Source organism: Dreissena polymorpha, chromosome 4 (genome assembly GCF_020536995.1).
Source record: "Dreissena polymorpha isolate Duluth1 chromosome 4, UMN_Dpol_1.0, whole genome shotgun sequence".
Taxonomy (NCBI): domain Eukaryota; kingdom Metazoa; phylum Mollusca; class Bivalvia; order Myida; family Dreissenidae; genus Dreissena; species Dreissena polymorpha.
Genome location: NC_068358.1, coordinates 52,471,102 through 52,495,605, shown reverse-complemented (window position 1 = coordinate 52,495,605; position 24,504 = coordinate 52,471,102). Strand labels below are relative to the sequence as shown.

The 24,504-nt window shown below is 33.1% G+C and overlaps 1 protein-coding gene across 3 annotated transcripts in view; it reads left to right on the top strand.

Annotated features, from left to right (window-relative positions):
• The first annotated feature begins 6,877 nt into the window (after positions 1-6,877).
• The window catches only part of LOC127876102 (uncharacterized), an 85,522-nt gene continuing 67,895 nt past the window's right edge, over positions 6,878-24,504 (top strand). For 2 of the 3 annotated variants that reach the window (XM_052421024.1, XM_052421027.1), the window contains exon 1: positions 20,090-20,265. The gene's annotated coding sequence lies outside the window, so the exon portion shown is untranslated. Of the gene's footprint in view, positions 7,009-20,089; positions 20,266-24,504 lie in introns of those variants that run through there. The other variant, XM_052421026.1, reaches the window with a different exon arrangement.

The window sequence follows — 24,504 nt, the reverse complement described above, 5'->3', positions numbered from 1 at the left end:
CTTTATTGGCATTGATATTTTAACGGTGAATCAGCTCATGGCAAAATAATTTCGTCTTGATGTAATATCTTTTCATCAATACTTTTGCTGCCAAGTAGATTTTTCAGTTGTTGATTACATCTGTGTATTTATCAATCTGTTGTTGTTTTGGGGTTTAACGGTTGTTTAATTGTGCAACGTATTGCTGTCATGCGAATCTACTTTATAAAAATTTATAATATTATAACTTTTTAAATAAGATATTGACAATTCAAAATAAATGTCAGTAAAATCAGTTTAATATACGATGTGGCATCCAATATGTAAAAACTAATTTACGTATTTACTTAAAGTGTTTCAATAATTGATATTGTCTTAGAATATGACTTGGGACTTATAGTAATTGAGACATTGTATACGTTTGCATATCCTTGCGAGTAAGAACATGTGAGAAAGTGTGTTTCCCTATTCAAGACAATATGCCGTTATTGCTTAGTTTAAACCTATTTATTTTAGCTCGATTGCATCGAAAGCCTTTGGCTTATATAAACGCTCTTTAGTCCGTTTCCTGGGCTTAGAGCCAGTACTTGGTGTCTTTGGGGGAGATTTAAAGAACGCTCCCACGTTGGGGATCGAACCCGTGACCTCCCGGTCGCTAGGCGGACACCATATCCATTACACCACGGCGACTGTTATTGCTGAACAAGCTGAAACTGTTTCTCGTAAGTAGTTCTGCATAAAAAGAACTTCGTAATAAACCAATTTATTATGGATGGACTTTTGACTATTGACATACATTTAGGCATATGTCTAAAGCTATTGAAAAGATAACTTTTGTATTACTTTTAATTTCTCTGTGTATCATGAAAGAATACGGTATAATATATTATCTGTTGTTTTACAGTGGTTTAACAATATTGTTCTTAAATGAAACAGACAAAAAAGAACGTTCGCGTGGCTATAGGTTTTTTTAGGTCATCATCATTTGTGATCTAATGCATTTCCAATTACATCTGAAGTGGGATTTCCACATCAGGAATATTGAGTTTCGAACATTCGGTTTCAATTACCGAAGTTGGATTATGGTAGTTGTAATTAATTGACATTTTTGTGATCAATGTGCGAAATAGACGTGTTTAAAGTAACATAACTATTCAATTGTTCGTAAAATAAACTGAACCAATTAAAAATCAGTCTCCATTATGGCAATTGCCGAAATTTCAACGTCAGATGTGGTCTGGTAAAATAGATGTTTGTAGATACAAAATGCTCGTTTTTATTATTGTTTTGCATATCTATTCATACGACACATGAACACTAAAATGGTGTTCGTGTGTCGTATGAATAGATATATACGCGGGAATTAATTGTGGCCACAAATAAATAAAAACGAGCATTTTGTATCTAAAAAAATCTACGTAATCATACCACATCTAGCGTTGAAATTTGGCAATTGCTATAAGGAACACTGATTGTTAAGGTGTTAACTTTATTTTACGAAATACCTTACGAAATTTGTGTTGATTTTGAGCGTTATATAGACTAAGTGTTTGTCTTCGTTACGCCATTGCAGAAATTGTACTTTTTATCTAAATATAAGTTGATTATAATGATCGAAAGTTTATATTGAGATCGTTCTAAGTGTATTATGTCCCACTGCGGTCGATAAGTTTATAAATGCAAAAGCTCATACAAAGGTTTTAATGAATGTGGTGAGGTGTATATTACAAAAAAAAATAAAGCGCCATTAATTAATACTTTACTATATGTTAAGTTTTTGCTTATACACGTTTATAAAGCATACAAATTCATTTATGTATTTTAATATTTGTTTTCAAGGTCATACACAACGAAAAAATTAAAATTACTTTGGTTGATAAACACCTAGAGGAGAACATAACTTAAATTGTAGATATAAATTAACGAGGCTACAAAACATGTGCTAAATCGTTCGTTTGCGAAAGGCCTAATAAACGATTAAGAAAATGAATGGTCAGATCGAGTTTGATTTGATTTAATTCCAAGAAATATCTTGGAATAACAAAATCTTAAATATAGCATATTAATTCTTTAACAAAGTAAAATATATAAACTAGTTTTCTTGTGGTCTTCGCAGGAATCAGTCGTGACTAAAATCTTAATGTATGATAGGAGTTTTTACATACATGGTAAAAATGGATAATCAGTTTTCTATATCAAACTGGCAGCTTTCTAGTTTAGACTGGAATTAATTTCAAAAAGTCTGTGTTTCGGAAATCCTTAAGAAACGTAGAGAAAAAAAGAAAGATAGCTACATTATTGCGTGTCAAACGTTGCAAAATTCAATGTTTCCTTATGTATGTGGTATATTTGTATATATATGTTGTTTATGTCCATTTTTGTGTGGTATAATTGCAAATATATGTTGTTTAAATTCATATATATATGGTAAAATCTTATAAATGTATAGCATAACAAATAAATGTTGTATAATTTCATATATATGTTCGATATTTTCATATATATGTTGTAAAAGTTCATATATGTATGTAATATTTTCATATATATGTGGTATAACATTTATATTTGTGTTGTAGAATTTTCAAAATACGCGTGTGTTTTAGACTTTTATGTTTGTGTGCAATAACTCCATATGTTTGTTGAACAATTTTCATATATATATATATATGAAAATTGTTCAACAAACAAGTATATGTTCTATAATTTGCATCATGGGAAATATTTTGAACAGGCGTGACTGAAAAGCGGAGATGGCTAAATCCCGCGTAAAGGGCTTTAAGTGGAAGGGAAAGGACTCATAAATATTAAAGCTGAAATTTCAATAATATTCAATTTGCATGAGTTTTTATTTATTTATATTATTAGTACATTTCTGTTTTATCTATTGGCAAATATTCAAAATAAAACATATTAGGCCCTTCCCGTTTATAGAAAGCCCTGTCCTTGGAAAGTGTCACATCCGGCAATTTAGTCATACCGATTTTAAACGAAGGATTTCATTTGACGGAATCACAATCATTATTGTGGAATGTAACCTCGGAGATGATGTTTTTTGCAGGAAACTTATCAGATACAATTTAATGAATATTTAAGTATTTAACAATTTTAGAATGATTTTAACATATCTTTTGGCGGTATGTGGTTTAGTAAATTTTACGAGAATCGATCGGCATTTGAGCGATCAGTTTAGTTGGTAGAATTTCGTAAAAAAGTGCTTATTATGTGAGCGCCTTCGAGCTAGAGAAAACGATGGTGTTTAAGTTAAAAGAACGTGTGAAATAGGGTCGAATAAGCCTCGTTGATTTTGGTCCTGATAAGGCTCATTCCGAAAAGACCCATGTATTAGGCCTAGGCCGAATAAGCCTGCTAATGGGGTAATGGACGCCTGTTCAATGTTAAAAATAGAGCTCATCGAGACGGTGCACTTGTGAAGAAGACACATAGGCGCACTTAACGGTCGAAGTAGCCATATCCGCTTTTTAGTCATACCCGATAAAAATATTTCCCTGGATGCAAATATCACATATGAAAGTTTAGAATACACAAATATTTTCAAAATAATACCACACAAATATCAGAATTATACCACATATATATCAAAATATTGCATACATATATGAACTTTTTGAACATATATATGAAAATATCGAACATAAAAATGAAATTATACAACATATATTTGTTATGCAATAGATATATCGGATTTCACCATATATATATGAATTTATACAACATATATATGCACTATAACACACAAAAATAGAAATATCTAATATATATATTCAAATACACCACATAAATAGGAAACATTAAATATCGCAACGTTTGACACGCCATACTACATTTAATTAAAATGATATATGTTGGTACAGGATCATCTCAGAAATATTTCTCACCAATGTGGTAAAAAGCCGCACAGAATTTGCTCACAAAAGTCTGATGTTGTCTACTGGTGACGACGACGACACACAAAGACGACAACATACGACAACGAAAATAGTCTTACCACAATTTCTGACCCTAAGCACTACGTAAAACATACTGTGCCTACAGTAACTTAAATATTCGTATGCCGTTAAACGTAACTTTTTGACAATCTCATAACTTAGCTTAATTAATGTTAGCAAATACATGACCAAAATATATCAGAAAATGAATGTTGCAACTTGATCATTTAGTATAAAAAATGCTTTTAATGTTTAACCAAAATAACAAACATTCAAACATGTCCCTAAACATATTAAGCAAACGTTTCACTTTGACATTCTCAAATAAAGTTAAAATAATTGTTTTATAAATTAATTATGGCAACAGTATATTTCTTGCAGCTAAAGTAACTCATTTAATGTTTTATGGATTGGGTGCACTTTTTAAAATGTAATTTGATTTGAAAAATAATACGTGTGCGTGCGCTATATTCTGAGAAAAGGGCCTTTTCACGTTTTGGTAAATTGACAAAATAAAAAAAAAATTTGTTTCAGATTCGCAAATTTTCGTTTAAGTTATGATATTTGTGAGGAAAAAGTAATACTGAACATTTATCATGTTCTAAAATATCCATTATATGCATCTTTTGACGATTTGAAAACATGAATTTAAAAAGCGTTGCAACGCGAAACGATTAAATAATTTGAAAGTTCTGTTGTTGTCGTTATATTTTGCGAAACTACGAGAATTGCTTATATAAAGTTTTAAAAAAAGCATCTCCTAATAGCATGAGTACGGATGGCCTAGTCGTCAAAGTGGAAAACTTTGACTTCAGGAATCCAGGGATCAGTGGATCGAGTTGAGTTGAGTGTTACTTTTTTTCTTTTTAGCTCACCTGATTGCTCAGGTGAGCTTTTGTGACCGGTCTTTGTCCGTCGTCTGTCCGTCCGTCGTCCACATTTGGTTTGTAAACACTCTAGAGGCCACATTTGTTGTCTGATCTTCAAAAAACTACGTCAGAAGATTTTTCCCAATGATGCCTCGATCGAGTTCGAAACTGGGTCATGCTGGGTCAAAAACTAGATCACTAGGTAAAAAAAAAACGAAAAACCTTGTAAACACTGTAGAAGTCACATTTCATGCCCAATCTTCATGCAACTTTGTCAAAATGTTTGTCTTAATGATATGTTGGTTGAGTTCAAAAGTAAATCCGGTCTGTTGAAAAACATGGCCGCCAGATGGCGGGGCAGTATTCCTTATCTTGCTATAGAAAAACATTGTAAACACTCAAGAGGCCACATTTCTTGTCCGATCTTCATGAAACTTGGTCAGAACATGTGTCCTAATGATACCTCGATCGAGTTCGAAACTGGGTCATGCTGGATCGGAAACAAGGTCACTAGGTTAAAAAAAAACAACCTTGTAAGCACTAAAGAAGTCACATTTTATGCCCAATCGTCATGTAACTTTGTCAAAATGTTTGTCTTAATGAAAAATTGGTTGAGTACAAAAGTGGTTCCGGTCCGTTGAAAAACAAAGCCGCCACTGGGCGGGGCAGTTTTCCTTATTTGGCTATAGAGAAACCTTGTAAACACTCTAGAGGCCACATTTCTTGACTGATCTTCATGCAACTTGGTCAGAAGATTTGTCCCAATGATACCTCGATCGAGTTTGAAACTTGGTCATGCTGGATAAAAAAAACTAGGTCACTAGGTCAAAAAAGAAAAACCTTGTAAACACTGTTGAAGTCACATTTCATGCCCAATCTTCATGTAACTTAATCAAAATGTTTGTCTTGAGGATATGTTGGTTGAGTTCAAAAGAGGTTCCGGTCCGTTGAAAAACATGGCCGCCAGTTGGCGGGGCAGTATTTCTTATTTGGCTATAGAGAAACCTTGTAAACACTCTAGAGGCCACATTTATATGTCCAAATCTTACAAACACCTTGTCAACACATGTAGACTTAGCATTACTTGCAAATGTTTGCATTGCAAAAAAAACATGCAAATGGACAGTACTCAATCAGAATTAATCATATGCTCATACTTCAAAAGTAAACAGAAGAGAACCAATCTAATATGCTCAAGAGTAATGAATTTTCAACTACCGGTAACAAACAAACAAGGCCTTGTAAAAAAAAGGTGAGCGAACTAGGGCCATCTTGGCTCTCTTGTTTTAATTGTATTCTTGTGTTGTTTTTTTACTGAAGATTTTTAGATCCAATGATTACACGTATCAATATAAAGCAATTAATGACAAACTTCAATACATGCAAAAATCTTTTTAAAAGGCCCCTTTAAATGTATTTAAATGTATTTAAGTGTATTTGTTTCTTTTCGTTTTCCGACTTACTCTAAGAAAATTCAATGATTCGTTAACATAAATTTGTGTTCGTCAAATTTATGTGATTAAGCTGCCCGATGTGATTTAAATTCATCAGTTAAAGAATATTATGTTTATAGTTATTACATAAAAATAGTATAACTGTCAATCAAACATTATATATAAATGAACGAACTTCAATTCAATATAAGAACATTTGCAAGATTTCAATAAAAAAAGTTGATGTGCTTCATGCATAATTATGCTTTGTTTGCACATGTTTTATTTCCAGCGCACTTATTGTTAGTGTGAAAACAAATGTACACGAATTCGCGTTCAGAATTTACTTAGATCAATGAGCATGTATTGTAACACAATTTTCAGTTAACAGTATAAATACGTTTTAAATAAAGTGTTGTTTTTTCAGTAAAAAATAACAAACAATAAAACAACGTTTGTTTTTCCAATTACAAAATGAACCTATTCAAACACAGAAGCACATAATAGCCCCATACTCAGACATGCCGTTCAAACAAACATTATCTCATGCCTGTTCAATACCAAAGCGTGCTGAGCTAGTTATAATTAAAATCAATACGCATGCAGGGCAGCTCGTTGGACTCAGCATGTAGATGTTCCTCGTTTTGTTCAGGACATAGACTGACCGACAGAGGCAATGGAATGTACACTGTCAAATGTTGTATCTTGTGGATATTGTGTCATATTCAAAGGATGGATTACAATTAAACGGTTTTCGGGATACCTTTATTTTGAGAAAAGGTGAGTAATAACTTGAATAGTTGTTATTGAAGTAATTTGATTGTTCTGAATAAAGTTCTGATAATCCACTATTCCATGATGTGTTAATGCAGTACATGTTTGTCTGACATATGTTACAAATACATGTACTCTATGTTTATGTAAACGCATATCGTTATATGGATAATAAATATGCATGATGCTGTATTAAAACGTCACCTATTTATTCACATATGTATATCCAAATAGCCTATAATGACTTCAGTTATAGTATTATCTAAAGTTACAATGAAGGTATATAATTATGCATCTAAAATGAGGTTTTCATTGCATTGTAAAAAATAACATGAAATTGACAATTATTTGCGACTTCGGCAAAATGTTCTACGTATTAGTTTCTGCAATCTAACATACTAAATTAATAACACTCATAAGAGTTGCAATAAATTGTGTACGATAAAACATAAGTCAAGTTTGAATAACAGGAAAACATTAATTATACTTCTTGATTGTAAACGTTTGATGATAATTAAGAAAATCTATATTGTAGCTGTAATCTATGTACGATTGAAATGTAAGCTAATTTTTCTTATACGACTTATCATACTTCAATAATTCGGCCCGTAGTGTAGTTTAATATCCTTCGAGATCTCAGAGTGAATGGGAAACCTGAGTGCAGCAGAATACTGCAGAAAAAACTTCAATGTAGCCTTATAGAATAGACAGATGTACTGCTTTTATTCTGCACCATACTTGGATTTTCTTTCATAATACGTGTTGTGTCGTCCTTCTCAGAAAACTGGAGGTTTTATATTTTGTGCTGGATTAATTAAGTTGACATTATTTCAATAGAATGAGTAAATGTTTAAGATGTTTAGTTATATAGAATTACATATTTCTAATAACAATATATATAAAAAAATGAAGCGTGTATATAATTACGTATTAAAATTCCGGGTAACAAATAGGTAAGCCTTTACATTATTTACATGTTTATGGCCGATATGACTAGACAACAAAATTATATATGTTATTATGAAAGTAATTGAATCTTAGTTGAAAACAAATCACATTAGTGAGATAAACATAGAGATCGACCACTTATAAAGCCTAATTGGTACACTTATAGACATGTATGCATTTTAATTCATTTTGAATGTGACATGTTCCAAGATGTTGTTCCCATGATTTCAATTGCCAAATCTGTTGTTTTCTCTATGACGTAATCGCAACTTACGCCACCACTTTCAGTATTTCGTGCACTGGTTCTCCTAGTTTGAGGAATTTCGTATTTGTTTTTTTTTAAGTGTTAAGTACTCCGAATCAAACGTTATAGTGAATTTGCTTAAACCATAAGATGCCTTTATCTTTCTCTGTAATTGTCTGTTATCATTCTACATGAGTATTTTACTCAAATCCAGACAACTGATTCAAAAGGCGCTTTTCAAACGCTGCTCTGCAGAGACGATAGTAATTGCTACCGCATCATAAAAACGTCAAAAAGATGGGAAAACGCTGTTATCTATATAGGCATGTGTGAAGTCTAGTCTTATACTATCCAATTTCTCAACATTATATCTCAGTGCTCATCAATTTTGCTGTAGTCTTACAGTTATATGACTTATGATAGTATTGCTATAATATTTCCTTGCATACATCCGAATTAATGGCAGACAACGATGGGTAAAATACGCATTTAAATAATAATAGAAGAATGTGCTATAAAACAGAAATCTGACTTCTGTACTCACTCTCATACATCATATGAAAACAAAAACGTCTTTTTCTATCGTATCTAACGATTATGTCATTTTTATTATTTAAACATGATAACTCAATCAGAAAACATAGTCATTTTGTTTTCTATTGCATTTAATGTATCCCAATCCATCTGATTATTCATGAAAACTGCAAATTCACCATACATGAGATAATAATGTATATATACTATTAGGTCAACTATCGTCCAGTCAGATAATGGAAGGCACTTGGATCTATTATGTAGAACAGTGAACAGCGTGTTTGTTGCAAAAACACCCGCTAAGCCGTAACATTACTTCTTTAAAAAAAGCTAAATCATACACAGGCATTTTGACATTGTGCCATTGTTTAGCTTGAACGGTCAACTTTGCTATGGTTTACCGGATAGTTTTGCTACATAAACATGAACCGAAGTCTGTATGTAAGCCTCTAACATTGTTTACGTTTCCAAACAATCTATTGATAAACATGTGTTAATTGTAAAATTTTCCAAAAGGCTTCTCGATTGGAAACAATACTATAACGCTAGCTTTTCGGGAATTAATTGAATTACTGTGTCATTAACTTCGTTGCTAAAATATTATTGTAGAACCGCATATATGCAGTTACAAGAAGCGGGATCAATGGGATGTGGTCAAATAATTTTGCCATAAATAATTACAAATCAAACTTTTTTAACAATATATGTATAATATGAAAACACGCACAAATTCCGATATGAAATGAATTTATGATAGTGTTCGTTCGTTGATCATTGAGAATAACTGTTGAATTGAATTATCTTTCTTCGCCATGGCTGAATCTATGGAACTTTAATCGAATATGAAGTTGCAGGGCGTGTTAGTAAAGCTATTTAATATTATAAAAATTAGATTAAAAATGAAATCGTTCTCTTTTGTGACTCGTTCCTTTCTTGTTATTTGGTACCGAATGCTAGTAAAAGCTCCTTTTTCACTGCATTATCGACATACTAGAGTTGACAAAATAGAGCTTTTTGTATAAAGTGAATTTTGTATGAGGCGAAATTAATGATATCATGATACGTTACAGGAATGGGTCAGTTTTATCAACATATCACATCTTTACATTAAGATCCGTAATAAAAACGTGCATGCTTGGGTTTTGAGACGACATGATGATAATGAATTCCCGCAAATAACAATCCTTGGTTGCATCTGCCGGAAGTAAGATGATACGATAAAAAATATGAGAGATAAGCCAGCCTGACTCGCGTTTACTCGAAATTCTGCGATAGAGCAGGAAGATGGGGGAGTGCAGAGTTACATGACCATGATGTTGTTGAAAGCCTCTTTGTTATATTTGGATGATTCATTGTGGCATATCACTACGTTGTAACAGATTGATCATGTGCATGTTGAACGGAATTGTTATTTCGTTATCGTGAATGCAACGATCGCATAATGCATTACTTTGGTAAATCAGTGTATCATATGCATAGAAAAGAATCTTTCAATATGATACGATCAAGGGAATCCTTTCATAGACTAAACAAATTTATACCAGTTATATCTTATCATGATATGGTATTTTGTATAACAGTGTATTCAGTGTGTATTATTTAGCCGAGTGCTGTTTTGACATAAATTGGCCCTTTGGTAGAATGATACATAAACAGAAAACTTTAGGAGCGAATACAGATTGATCTATATATGTTGAAAACCTATGTTAAACAAGGGCTGTTTGTAAAACATGCATGCCCCTAATATGGGCTGTCAGTTGTAGTGGCAGCCATTGTGTGAATACGTTTGTTGTCACTGTGACCTTGACCTTTGACCTAGTGACCTGAAAATCAATAGGGGTCATATGCCAGTCATGATCAATGTACCTATGAAGTTTCATGATCCTATGCCTAATTATTCTTGATTTATCATCAGGAAACCATTTTACTGTTTCGAGTCACTGTGACCTTGACCTTTGACCTAGTGACCTGAAAATTAATAGGAGTCATCTGCCAGTCATGATCAACGTACCTATGAAGTTTCATGATCCTAGGCGTAAGAATTCTTGGTTTATCATCCCGAAACCATTTTACTATTTCTAGTCACTGTGACCTTGACCTTTGACCTAGTGACCTAAAAATCAATAGGAGTCATCTGCCAGTTATAATCAATGTACCTATGAAGTTTCATCATCCTAGGCGTAAGCATTCTTGAGTTATCATCCGGAAACCATTTTACTATTTTGAGTCACTGTGCCTTGACCTTTGACCTAGTGAACTGAAAATCAATAGGGGTCATCTGCCAGTCATGATCAATGTACCTATGAAGTTTCATGATCCTAGGCCTTAGCGTTCTTGAGTTATCATCCGGAAACAATCTGGTGGACGGACCGACTGACGGATGGACGGACGGACCGACCGACATGTGCAAAACAATATACCCCCTCTTCTTCGAAGGGGGGCATAAAAAGGCAGACAACATTTATAGAAATAGAATATATTAGTAGTAATTAACATTGATTTAAACTAAACGAGAAAACAAAGAGGAAAAACGTTTGGCATCATAAGCTTTAATTAGATAATATTGTTTTCAGTCCGAACGTGCTGACATGATCTTTAATTAAAATGAGGTTTTCATTGTATTGTAAAAAATAACATGAAATTGCCAATTATTTGCGACTTCGTTCTACGAATTAGTTTCCGCAATCTAACATACTAAACTTAGAAGAGTTGCAATATATTTTGTAAGAGGAAAATATTAAATCACGTTTGTATAACAGGAAAACATTACATACTTTGTGATTGTAATACGACTTATCATACTACAATAATTCAGCCCCATAGAGTATGTTTAATATCCTTCGAGATCTTTTGTTCTGTAACATAGTGGGGGTTTCTTCCATAATGCGTGTGGTGTCGTCCTTCTCAGAAAACTGGAGATTTTATATTTTGTAGTGGATTAATAAAGTTAACATTATTCCAATAGAATGAGTAAATGTTTAAGATGTTTAGTTATATAGATTTACATATTTCTAAGAACAACATGTATAAAAGAAAACGAAGCGTATAGAATTAATTATTAAAATTCCTGGATACAAATAGATAAGCCTTTACATTATTTACATGTTTATTGCCGCTAGGAATAGACAACACAATAATATATGTTTTTATCAAAGTAGTCAAATCTTAGTTGAAAACAAATCACATTAGTGAGACAAACACAATTTGACATAGAGATCGACCACATATAAAGCCTAATTGGTATAGACATGTATGAATGTTAATTCTATTTGAATATGACATGCTCCCAATATGTTGTTCCCATTATTTCAATTTCCAACTCTGTTGTGTTTTTTTCTCTATGATTTTATCGCAATCCCTGCCACAACTTTCAGTACTTCGTAAACTGGTTCTCCGTAATCAAATTTTATCAATTTCTTTTTTTTCTTTCAAGTGTAAAGTACCCCAAAGCAAACGTTCTTGTGAACTTGCTTAAACCACAAGATGCCTTCATTTTTCTCCTCTGAAAATTATCTGTTATCTTTTTAAATTAGTATTTTACTAAAATCCAGACAACATATTCAAAAGACGCATTTCAAAACGCTGCACTGCAGAGACGACAGTAATTACTACCGCCTCATAAAAACGTCAAAAAGATGGGAAAACGCTGTTATCTATATAGGCATGTGTGAAGTCTAGTCTTATACTATCCAATTTCTCAACATTATTTCTCATTGCTCATCAATTTTGCTGTAGTCTTACTGTTATATGTTTTATTATAGTACTGACATAAGATTACACTGCATACATCTGAATTAATGGCAGACAACGTAAAATACGCAATAAAATAAAGATAGAAGAATCTGCCAAAAAAAAAATTCAGAAATCTTATAACATGATAACTCAATAAGAAAAAAATAGTTATTTTGTTCTGTATTGCATTTATTTTATCCAAATCCATCTGATTATTCATGAAAACTGCAGATTCACCATACATGAGATAATAATGTATATAAATGTAAACTACTAGGTCAGCAATCGTCCAGTAACATAATGGAAGGCACTTGGATCTATAATGTAGAACAGTGTACAGCGTGTTAGTTGCAAAAACACCCGTTAAGCCGTCAGATTACTTCTTTAGAAAAATGCTAAATTATACACAGGCATTTTGACATTGTGCCATGTTTTAGCTTACACGGTCAACTTTGTTATGGTTAACCGGATAGTTTACTACATAAACATGAACCGATGTCTTTATGTTAGCCTCTTACATTGTTTACGTTTCCAAGCAACCTCTTGATATACATGGGTTATTTGTAATAATTTTCCAAACGGCTTCTCAATTGGAAACTATACTATAACGCTAGCTTTTCGCGAATTAATTGAATTACTGTGTCATTAAATTCGTTACCAAACTATCATTGTAGAACCGCATAGATGCAATTATAAGAGGCGGGATTAATGTGATGTTGTCAAATAATTTTGCCGTAAATAATGACAACTCAAACTTTTATTTTAACAATGTATTTAAAATATGAAAAAAACGCACCCATTCCGATATGAAATTAAGATATTATATAATGTATTTTGTTCGTTTTTAGATGGTCGCTTAGCGACCGTCTAAGGTGGTTAGTCTAAAATTCAGGTCGATACGCCTTAGCTACTAGGAGCCCAATACCCGTTTACTACGCGTATCCGCGCGAGAAAGAGTTGTATAATTTATGCAAGAGGTTTGAGTTCTCCAATTATATTCATTCACAAATTGAAACATGATATTAATATCGTGTTAAATGCAATAGTTTCGAATGGTGCTTTTATAGAAAAGAATCAATAATCAATGATTGAATTGTACGTGTCGCTGAGGAGATTGTTTATGAATGAATAAAATAGTCCACTTTCTGCAGCGTCTTCATGACGTAATATTTTTGTTTAGTCCATTCATGATATGAGGCTATTAATAGATGCGCCTGTCGATAGACAAAGGAAAGTTCACGGGCGATAACAACGCAATAGCTTACGCTCTCACATACACCTCAATGACGCAGTACAGGTCGTAAATTGAGGCTATTAATAGATTCGGGAAAAAGTTAACGCTTATTTATATTCTCAATTTATAAAACGTTGAAAATAAGTTCAACAATAACTTCAGCGATACGATAGACAAAAACGAAAACATGTTTCATTATCGCAAAACCCGAATATAACAAACAATTTATAATAATAATACGAATGACCTGTTTCGTAACCTCGTTCATAAATAAATACAATTAAACAAAAGTTTAACTATTGTGTTGTGTTTTTCACTTGTAAGTTGCATATTCACCGCATGAAATGTGTGTTAGCATTGTCAAACCACACATTAGTGTGAGTAGATAAAAAATATACTACGGGAGAGCACTTCATATGTGTCCTCATATGCCTTGTTATGAGTATCTTTCTTCACTATCGAAATATATCGTATGTTGATATTTGATTTAAACGCAGTTTTCTTTCGACACATTTAAATCACACGTCAATAGCGCCGTCTTGCGAAAATGGGTCTTGTGCGTTTCGGCAAGCGTTTGTTAAACCCAACATAAGCTTTTGCTCAGTCAGGCCATAGGCGATGCTGTTCGCTATAAAATCACGCAATATGTTATGTTTCTCCTTACCAGAAGGAGAGATAGCTGAGTGGGCTATTTATATGATGGGCGCATATGGAATAAGACCCATTTTCGCATGACGAGGGTAATAACAAATCTCATTGCGAATTGAAAATGCCACATTTAAGAACAATGCTTTTTGATACAAAGTTGAATTCAAAATAGCAAACTTTTTAATAATGGCAGCCTACCCACACATCAAGGAATGATTTCCAGACGTGCTGACCAAGTACGGCAAACATTGTGGTATGATAATTAAACGATTTTCTCTTATCGTGACACTATACTTTTTCGCTAATGATTGTTTTCTCATCTCTGAGGCGAAAGTGAAATTCTGCGAGATGGATTGTAACGCGTAATTGTAACAGGGCCACAATTTGTGTCGTTTGAGCATACATAGAGTAGTCCGGAATTCCTTACACTGAACAGTGCTACATCCTTTGAATTGAGCACATACGCAGTGATGTAGCATAAATGCGGAGGTTGTATCTCGAATCAGCTTATTAAATATTCGAAAATATTCATGCGTGACTGTTGGCGTTATGTAAAAGTCATTAAGATGAAAACTGAGTAAAACAGCTATGCCTAAAAGCGCATTAGTGCTCTATACCTATGTATATGTCAGCATTGTTGACACCGTGTGAACTGCTCGGGTAACAAGTTAAGCATAAACAACAATGTTTATATACTTTTATTCCTCCATAAACAAGATACGAAGATAATTGTATATTTTGAATTTGTATATGGTGTCAAATATCAAAAGTTTTGTACACGGAACTTTCATTATAAATTTATATTCTTGGTGAGATAGTTATTTGATAGTAGAAAAATATTCCTTTAATATGATGGTGACTGCAATTTTCTTTATAGTAAGTTCTCATTACCATTTTCATCATACTTTCTATGCTTTCAGAACGTCCAAAAAGCATGTTGTTTTTATTTTGTCTAAGTTATTTCTATGAAATAATAAGGACGATAAAAAGTGCACACAAAACTCGACCCGTTCGCTATGACACACACTTTTTAAAGTTGAATGGCGTGTGTTCATTTCAAACTTGCGATTGATTTTGAAAAATGAATTGCGTGTAAAATAATGCAATAGCGAACATCGTCAGTACCTTCAGCGCTTTGATTTAAAATAGTTTCGGCCCTTTTCCCGTTAAACTTTTAACGACAAATTGTAAGTATGTTTAATCATAATATTTGTCACTCTATGATGAAAGGTGGATACAAACGATACATATTAGTTTACAACGAATTTCAGTTGTATAAAAGTATTTATATTATAAGAGGCAAAAAATTTTTAACTAATACTTTCACTGAGAATTAACGTTAAAATGCATTATCTTTCTCCGCTTGGGCTAAATCTTGGGGGCTTTGATCGAATATGAAGTGGAATGACGTATTTGTTAAGCTATATGATATTATATTACATTAACTATGAACTCGTTCTCTTTTGTGACTCGCTCTTTTCTCGTTACTTGGTACCGAATGCTAGTAAAAGCTCCTTTTACACTGCATCATACTAGAGTTTAAAAAAATTGGAGCCGTTTGTGTAAAGTGAATTTTGTATGAGGCGAAATTAATGATATCATGATATATTACATGGATGAGTAAGATTTATCAGCATATCTTTACATTAAGATCCTACATAAGAACGCTCATGCTGGGGGTTTTAGAGAACATGCTGAAATGTTTTCACCCAAATAACAATTCTTGGTTGCCTGAAGCAAGATGATACGATACAAAATACGAGAAATAAGACAGCCTGACTCGCGTTTACTCGAAATTCTGCGATGAAGAAGGAAGATGGGTGAGTGCAGAATTACAGGACCATGATGTTGTTAAAAGCCTCTTTGTTATATGTTGATGATTTATTGTTGCATATCACTACGTTGTAACAGATTAATCATGTTCATGTTGAACGGCATTGTTCTTCCCTGAATGTGCACGCAACGATCGCATAATGCATTTGTTTGGTAAACCAGTATCATATGCATGGACATGAATCTTTCAATATGATACGATCAAGCGAATCCATTCATTGGCTAAACAAATGAATGCCAGTTACTAGTATATCATATTATGAAATGGCATTTTTTAACAACAGTGTATTCAACGTGTATTATTTGTCCGAGTGCCGTTTTGACATAAGTTGGCCCTTTGGTAGAATGATACATAAACAGAAAACTTAAAAAGCGAATACAGATTAATTTATAACTGTTGAATATCTATGTGAAAGTGGCAGACTACATTTATTGAAATATATTATATTAGTAGTAAATAATGACAATGATTGATAATAAACTAAAAAATCGTATGGTACTATCAGCTTTAATCTGATATTATAATTAGTTTGAATGGGCTTACATGATTTTAATACTTATTGTTCTTATTCTGATACTCTGATACTGAAAGCTCGTACCTAAAAGCCAATCACGATATAATACATGCGTATAATTTAGTTTTCAGTGTAAATTGTTGTGACCACAATGAGAAATGTCCTCTTTTTGGTACATTACACCATAAATCAACAGCATACAGTATATTTGAAAAATCAATTTGTTTGACCCGCATGATTCATTGGTTTTCATTCGTTTGTTTTGTTCATACAGGGTTGCAAGTTTACATGCTATGGCGGTATGCGCAATAAACTTTAAACGAAAAAAATCGATTAAATATATAACGATTATTCCATTTATAAACGTTAAATTTAGTCATATAGTGTAGATTAAATAAACAATTGTCATTCATGATTATTAACACAGTTTTGAAAATATAAGACAATAATGGACCAAATGGCGACAACTATTACTTAAAACTAGTATCTGACACTACAATTTATACCAAAAAGCTATATGTTCAAATAATCCAGGAAATATGTTAATAAAAGAATTAAAACCTAGGCGCACGCGGACTGTTTTCAAAGAAATGTAATAGAAAAGGTCTGTCTAAAATATTTGGACGGGTTACAACCATGCACATTCAAGACTCGAAAAAGGCATTTAGGTCTTTATTACCATATATATTAAATGATTATGTTTTGAACGTAACTTTACTCAACCTAACAACAACGTGGAAGATTATACTATGAAAAAAATTTGGACGATGGAATAAGACGCAGCATAGCAGACGACAGTCCTCAGACGAGTGAGGTATCGCGACAGACGAGTGACTTATCGTGACAGACGAGTGACTTATCGCGACAGACGAGTGACTTATCGCGACAGACGAGTGACTTATCGCGACAGACGAGTGACTTATCGCGACAGACGAGTGACTTATCCTGACAGACGAGTGACGTATCGGGACAGGCGAGTAATTATCGTGACAGACGAATGACTTTTCGCGACAGACGAGTGGCGTATCGGAACAGACGAGTGACTTATCGCGACAGACGAGTGACGTATCGGAACAGACAAGTGACTTATCGCGACAGACGAGTGACGTATCGGAACAGACGAGTGACGTTTCGGAACAGATGAGTGAATTATCACGACAGACGAGTGACTTATTGCAACAGACGAGTGACGTATATTGGAACAGACGAGTGACTTATCGCGACAGACGAGTGACGTATCGCGACAGACGAGTAACTTATCACGACAGACGAGTGACGTATCGGAACAGACGAGTGACTTATCGCGACAGACAAGTGACGTATCGCGACAGACAAGTGACATATCGCGACAGACGAGTGACGTATCGGAACAGACGAGTGACTTATCGCGACAGACGAGTGACTTATCGCGACAGACGAGTGACGTATCGGAACAGACGAGTGACGTATCGCGACAGACGAGTGACGTATCGGAACAGACGAGTGACTTATCGCGACAGACGAGTGACGTGTCGGAACAGACGAGTGACTTATCGCGACAGACGAGTGACTTATCGCGACAGACGAGTGACTTATCGTGACAGACGAGTGACGTATCGGAACAGACAAGTGACTTATCGCGACAGACGAGTGACTTATCGCGAGTATTCGGGGAGCAAGACATCATGCAAGAAAACGTGTCACACAATATGTTCTATTGTCCTATTTTAGTAAAATTTATACCTTTTCCCGAAGATGCCCATCCCCTCCCCCTCTCAATATCAAGATGTTTTCGTTTACAACAGGCGTTTATATTGATCATTTGTCAGATTATTCGGATAATTTTACACGCGATGAAATATGCGTTCGCCTCATGAGACAATTATGTCGCCAATAATTACTTTGTTCAAGCGCAAATGATTAACAAATCAGAAGAGACGCATTGTATCTGGACCTCTTAGATTACAAGTATATGTATATTTTGTTGTAGCTTTTTTTAGGAAACAATTGCTTCGCAAACGTGTATGTTGTAGCAAATATTGTTCAGCAAATGTAAAGTAAATGTTGATATAGAATTATCAGCATAACCATAGCTGAGTTACTGCAACATTTTGGTATACTAAGATAGAAGCTGACTAATGGAATCAGGAAATTTCGGGTAATATCGACTTCGTTCGTTAAGTATCAGTTTGTCTCCGTATATTTAGTATTATTTACGGATATTGTCGAGCTACGGTAATGTCAAAAAGTTGCATAAATAAAGCATGATACATTATATAACTAAAATTTCACCTGGGACTGTCAACCACAAATTACGAAAAAACAAGAGTTCTTAAATACCGTATTTTTTTACAATTATTAGTTTATATTGATTAAAGTATCACGACTAGTATATTACGTTACTTGAAAAAAAGTTCATTTTTTCAGTATATTCGGTGATAAAATTTCGCGATGTGAAATCGAAAGTACATCGCGAAAATAGGTGACATAACGATATACACACTATAAATAATGCAAGTAGATTGATCATTTTATATATAGAATATTTACAATTAACTACGCATGCAAAATTTGCATTCCTGGGTGTACCACTTGACGATGATGATCAATCTACTGGCGTTATTTATAGTTACCTGGTAGACATACCCAGTAAAATTTATTATCGAATATACTGAAAAAATGAAAACTTTTCAAGTAATGTAATATACCAGTCGTTATATTTTAATCAATATAAACTAATAATTGTAAAAAATACGGTATTTTACAACTTTTCTTTTCTACGTCGTCGTGGTTTACAGTCCCTTTAAACTATACATTTAATTATCCGCCATAACCTACAAGTGATATGTACAATCAGCGTATGATTTATTTGCGTTACTGTCACTGAACAAATATTGCGTTTTCGCTTCGTTATTACAGAGATTACCGGTATATAAACACGGATGTTAATCGTTTATATCTTTCGGTCAAGTTCATACCGAAAGAATTTACATCACTTTGGATGATGATTACACTTATTGTGAACGTTTAATATAATTGTTGGCACATGTTTTTATTTCAAGCGAACTTATTGTTAGTGCGATAACAAATGTCCACGAATCCTCTTTCAGAATTTACTTAAATGAATGTTCACGTATTGTTAAGTTAAAAACTAACTTCAGCATAATACGAATGCCAGAATCAATTTTCATTTCTTAACAGTATAAAATACGTTTAAAATAAAGTTTTTTTTCAGTAGAAAATAACAAACAATATAACAACGTTTGTTTTTCCAATTACAAAATGAACCTATTCAAAGCTAAGCACATAATCACCTCATACTCAGACATGCTGTTCAAACAAACATTATCTCATGACTGTTCAATACCAATGCGTGCAGAGCTAGTTATAATTAAAATCAATACGCATGCAGGGCAGCTCGCTTGACTCAGCTTGTAGATGTTCCTCGTTTTGTTCAGGACATAGACTGACCGACAGAGACATGCCGGATGGCAATGGAATGTCAACTTTCAAGTGTTGTATCTGGTGGATATAGTGTCATATTCAAAGGATAAATTGCAATTAAACGGTTTTCGGGATACCTTTTTTTAGCAAAGGTAAGTAATAACTTGAAAAGTTGTTGTTGTAGTAGTTTGATTGTTCTTAATAAAGTTATTGTAACCCACTATTCCATGATGTGTTGATGAGGTACATGTTTGTCTGTCATATGTTACAAATACATGTGCTCGATGTTTATGTAAACGTATATCGTTAAGTGGAAAATTATTATGCGCGATACTGTATTAAAACGTCACCTATTTATTCAAGTATGTATATCCAAATATCCCATAATGACTTCAGTTATAGTATTATCTCAAGTTACAATGAAGGTATATAATTATGCATCTAAAGTGAGGTTTGCGTTGTATTGTAATAAATAACATGAAATTGCCAATTATTTGCGACTACGGCAAAATGTTCTACGAATAAGTTTCCGCAATCTAACATACTTAATTGATTATTACACTCAGAAGAGTTGCAATATATTTTGTACGATAAAAAGAAATTAATTAACGTTTGTATAACAGGAAAACAGTAATCATACTTCTTGAGTGTAAAAATTTGATGATAATTAAGAAAATCTATATTGTAGTTGTAATCGATGTACGATTAAAATCTATGCTTATTTTTCTTCTACGACTTATCATACTACAATAATTCGCCTCCATAGTGTTTGTTAAATTTCCTTCGAGATCTCAGATTGAAGGGGAAACCTAAGTGCATCAGATAACAGCAGAAAATATTCAATCCAGCCTTTTAAAATACACAGATGTACTGCTTTTGTTCTGCAACATAGTGGTATTTTCTTTTATAATACGTGTGGTGTCGTCCTTCTCAGAAAAATGGAGATTTGATATTTTGTACTGGATAAATCAAGTTGACATTATTTCAATAGAATGAGTAAATGTTTAAGATGTTTAGTTATATAGAATTTCATATTTCTCAGAAACAATATGTACAAAAAATATGAAGCGTGTATTGATTTACGTGTGTGTGGCTGATAGGAATAGACAACACAATAATATATGTTATTATGAACGTAGTTAAATTTAAGTTGAAAACAAATCAAATTAGTGAAATAAACATAATTTGACATAGAGATCGACCACTTATAAAGCCTAATTGGTATAGACATGTATGAATTTTAATTCTTTTTGAATATGTCATGCTCCAAGATGTTGTTCCCATGATTTCAATTTCAAATTCTGATTTTTTTTTCTCTATGATGTAATCGCAATTCATGCCACAACTTTCGGTATTTTATCCTACAGCTAAATAATTTTATAGAACAAATACGACTCATAAAGAAAAGATAATGTTTTCTCCACGGTTATTTTTGGATCAGGTTTCTTCCACACTTATTTTTAGATCATTACGTAGGGACTAGTTTTTTGGCCTTTCACCCCTGATTGCGTCATTTAGGTCATTGGGTACGCAGTAGTTTAACGAGTTTACGTGTGTCTGTGTTTACAATGGATTATTATAATATTGCGAATGTGAAAAACACAGTGTTTGGATATAAAACTGGAATGAAACTGGTGAGACTGCATTTTCGATTTAGTTAAAATGTCGAATGTACTCGAATAACGCGATGTTTTGTTGAACAATTGATGGATTAAATTTAAGAAAAGTGTCAGTGAATTGTTCTTTAACTTTTCGAAGGAAATCGATGTCGAATTAAAAGGGTAATTTCTCTGATGGTTTAGTCGTTCCTTTGTCAGTCGATCAATAAATGTCTATCCACAAAGAATTGCCTGCTTACATCCAGTGCTTTAAAATGGAAAAGGTAGATGGTGATCAAGAAATGTGTCCAAAATTTTTACTCGTCATTGAAGCAAATTAAACATTACAAAAATAAACATGGACGTGAAACTTTATTATACAACTTCGGTGAGTAGAACAATAATTTTATGTAAGTTAGTATAAAGTGTATAAAACGAAGAGTTGTTAAAATACTTAAATAAACAATATCAGCGGGGATAAATGCTGAATCATGCTTCACGTAGCCACGGTAGGTGTCTACACATTTTGTAAATTTCAAAATGGCGGGAGCCATGTTTGTTTTTTGTTTTTTTACAGTGGTGAAACAAGAATTGTTGTTTGAACACAACCGTCTGTGTTCTACTTGAGTGTGTTACATTTGGAACGCTGATTAAATTTGAATCGAGACGTATAGCGATATTTCGTCTCGTTACTTTTCTTTTGCGTGGAATTCTTAAGGACTATTTCGAGGAAAGATCACAATAAATATTACTACAAATGTTAGATTCAGTAAATTTAATGTGTTTTTGCTTTTATTTTAGGAATAAATTAAATAAAACAATATTGTAGGATAAATAGAATTTATCCCACTCGTGTCAGAAAGGCTTACAAGTCTCGGCAAGCCTCGCCATGTAAACCTTTCTTCACTCGTGGGATAAATTTAAGTACACAATCACACTAACATAGTATTCTCTATTTGTTGACTGGTTCTCCATAATCAAGTTAATGAATTTCGTATTCGTTTTTCAAGTGTAAAGTTCTCCGAAGCAAACCACAAGATACCGTTATCTTTCTCTGAAAATTATCTGTTATCTTTCTAAATAAGTATTTTACACAAAGCCATACAACTGGTTCAAAAGGCGCATTTTAAAACGCTGCCCTGCAGAGACGATAGTAATTGCTACAGTCTCATAAAATCGTCAACAAGATGGGAAAACCCTGTTATCTTTATAGGCATGTGCTATGTCAAGTCTTATACTATCCAATTTCTCAACATTATATCTTATTGCTCATCAATTTTGATGTAGTCTTACTGTTATATGAATTATGATAGTACTGATATAAGATTATCTACATCATAAGAATTAATTGCAGACTACGCTGGGTAAAATACTTATAGAATAGTCTGCTATAAAGCAACAACAATCAGAAATCTGACGTTTGTACTAACTCTCATACAATACATTAAAATAAAAACGTCGTTTTCTATTGTATCTAACAATTATGTCATTTTTTTGGCATGCAAATTGACAACTCAAAAAGAAAACATAGTCATTTTGTTCTGTATAGCATTTATTGTATCCCAATCCATCTAATTATTCATGCCGACTGCAAATTCATCATACATGAGATAATAATGTATATACATATATACTACTAGGTCAACTCTAGCTCAGTTACATAATGGAAGGCACTTGAATATATAATATACAACAGTGTACAGCGTGTTGATTGTAAAAACACCCGCTAAGCTGCTTACTTCTTTAGAAAAATGCCAAATCATACACACGGATTTTGACATTGTGCCATGTTTTTGCTTACATGGTCAACTTTGTTATGGTTTATCGGATAGTTAGCTACATAAACATGAACCGAAGTCTGTATGTATGCCTCTTACATTGTTTACGTATCCAAGCAATCTCTTAATAAACATGTGTTATTTGTAATAATTTCCCAAAAGGCTTCTCAAGTGGAAACCATACTATACTGCTAGAATTTCGGGAATTAATTAAATTACTGTGTCATTAAATTCGTTACCAAAATATCAGTGTAGAACCGCAAATATGCAGTTACAAGAGGGGGGATCAATGGGATGTTGTCAAATAATTTTTCCGTCAATAAAACCAACTCAAACTTTTTTAACAATGTATGTATAATATGAAAAAAACGCACCCATTCTGATTTGAAGTTAATGTATTATGTTGTTCGCTTTTTTAAAATAGCTTTTCCCATTAAATGTTTGATGACAAATTGTAAGTATGTTTAATCATAATATGTTTCACTCTATGATGAAAGATGTATACAAACGATACATTTAAGTTTATAACGAATTTCAATAGTATAGTAGTATGTATAGTATATTAGGAATCCAAGTTATGACGGCATATGTCCTTTATCAAAATAATAGAGTATTTCAAATGATCAAAAACTAATACATGTACTATCATTGAGAATAAACGTTGCATTGCATTATCTTTCTTCGCCGTGACTAAATCTAGGGTGCTTTGATTGAATATGAAGTGGCAGGATATGTTAGTTAAGCTATATAATATTATGTTACATTCAATATGAAATCGTTCTCTTTTGTGAAGGAACTTTCTCGTTATTTGGTACCGAATGCTTGTAAAAGCTCCTTTTACACTGCATTATCGGCATACTAGAGTTTAAAAAGTACAGCCTTTAGTATAAAGTGAATTGTGTATGAATAATTTCATGATACGTTACAGGGATGAGTAAGATTTATCAACATATCTTTACATTAACATCCCACATAAGAGCACTCATGCGGGATGTTTGAGAGGGCATGATGATGG